Here is a 2,381-nt window from a genome sequence, read left to right on the forward strand (position 1 = left end):
TGAGGGTCACCTTGTATGGATTTACCCAGTCCTTTTCCTTGTACATAACCTTGGTTAGCCAGCATATTTTTTAACAGGCTCAGTAGTAAGGACTGCTCCCATGGCCTGAAGCACATCTCTCCCCCAAAGATTAACAGGGATATGACTTAACACAAAAGGCTGAAAAAGACCTGTATGTCCTTCATTCTCTGACCATTTAAGAAACTGAGTACTACATTCTGGAGCCACAGCAATGTCCTTGTTGTCCACAACAACTGTGTGTCTTTGGCCTGGCTCCTCCATTATCCCTACCTCTTTTAATAACTGAAGCTATAACCTGGACCATAATGTGATGACAATCTATGTACCGACATAAAAGTATATAATCATTAAGACCTTTGGCCTTATGGTGATGTAAAGCCTCTTTACAATACTTGTTTGCATTTTCAAATGCCAATTGTTTAACTATGGGCATGCCATTTCCATCATCACCAAAAATGTGGCCTGGCAGCTGTAGGAGGCAGTCTGCAAAATCTGAATAGGGCTCAGACAGTCCCTTTAATACCTTAGATAGTTGATCTCCTGCAGCCTTATTAGGCAGGGCCTTCCAAGCTCTAGTAGCAGCAACAGCATTTTGTGCATGGACTGCTGGGTCAAAAAGAATTTGAGCTACAAGTGTAGAATATTGCCTAGTGCCTGCGAGCATATCTAAATTCCTAGCAGGAAATCCAGCAACAGCATTACTTTGTGTGGTTTCCTTGCAAAATTCTTGAAATTTGTCTTTCCATAGCAAATCCCCACTCAGCAAGGCTCTACAGTGCTGCATCCAATCAATACAATTTAATCCTGCGAAAGACTCAAAAATTGTCTGAGTAAAAGGAGCATGGGTTCCATAAGCAGTGACAGCCTCTTTAAGCTGTTTTTTTTTTAATTTATAATTTTTTTATTTAATTTTATATAACAAAGTCCAATTAAATGAAAACAAACATTTATACACAATATTTGGGAATTTGGGCGTCGTTCTTTCCAAACTACTTCCAGCTGGTAAGGGGCGCTGTCTTGGGGGATTCGAAGAAGATTCAGATATCCTAGTTGTAGTCTGTAGGGCTGTTTTGTCCAGCTGTTTTAAATGTAGGATCAGCTTGTACTCTGTTTCAGGCGGTCTGGCGTGATCAAACCACATTAGTCTGGAAGGAATCCACATCTTTTCATTTTCCGTGGAAACAAAAATAGAAATCCTTTTCCCCAGTAACTTGTCCTTCAACTTAAATTTTGGAGTCAAAGCATTTTTTTAATTTAATTTATTATTTTACATTTCGATCCCAGTTTCCTCTCCCTCACTCCCTCCCTCCCCTCCAGCCCTTCCTCCCTCCTTCCCTCCCTTTTACCCTCTCTGCCCTCTCACATGCACTCTAAACACCCTCCCCTCCCATCCCCCCAAGACAATTCTATATGAAGAGGAATGCCATCCAGTTGGGGTCATGTAGATCTGACAGGTCCTGTGAAGTAGGGTCTAGGGCTTCTCTCCTGTCTCTAGAATAAGGCAGTTATCCCTCCATGGGGTATATGATTGCAAAGTCCTTTTGTGCACCAGGGATACATCCTGGCTCCACTGTCAGAGGTCTCTTAGACTGCTCTGACCTTCTGGCTGAGACCCATATTCAGGGGGGCCCAAGTCAGTCCCCTGCTGCCTTCCCAGCTATCAGTCTACTGGCCCTTAGCTCCTCCTTGTTCAGGTAAGCTGTCTCTATGTGCTTCTACCGCATGGTCTTGTCCTCTCCATCTGCTTCTGGGTTCTAGTTCGACTCAGTGTTTATGTATGGGTGTTTGCTCCTATTTTCAACAGGCATTAGTTGAGGGCTCCATGGAGAAGTTAGTTGTTGATCTCACTCTCTGGGAAGGGCATTTATGATAGCCTTTCCACGGAAGCTGAGATTGTTAGTTGGTAGCAGTCTTGTAGTTCTCTCGACCTTTCTTTGTGTTCAACTTTATCTTCAAACCAATATTGGCTCCCTCTTTTATGTTTGCTCTCTCTGTCTCTGTCTCTGTCTCTGTCTCTGTCTCTGTATCTCTCTCTCTCTCTCTCTCTCTCTCTCTCTCTCTCTCTCTCTCTCTTTCCTATCTTCCATTCCTAACCAGGCTCAATCCTCCTGGTCGCACATGCCTTCCTCTCCTCCCCCCTCATTTTCTCTTACTTCTCTCTCCATTCGCTGTTCTCCCCCACTTCACCTGAGCTCTGGGGGACTTGTCCCTTCCAAGTTCTGTGAGGGGCTTTATATGAATCTCTTAGAATACACCTTGTATCCTAGTTCCTCTGGTGATGTGAATTATAGGCTGGTGATCATTTGATCTACGTCTAAAATCCATATGTGAGTGAGTACATACTGTGTTCCTCTTTTTGT

The sequence above is a fragment of the Phodopus roborovskii genome, unplaced genomic scaffold, assembly GCF_943737965.1.
Source record: "Phodopus roborovskii unplaced genomic scaffold, PHOROB, whole genome shotgun sequence".
NCBI lineage: Eukaryota > Metazoa > Chordata > Mammalia > Rodentia > Cricetidae > Phodopus > Phodopus roborovskii.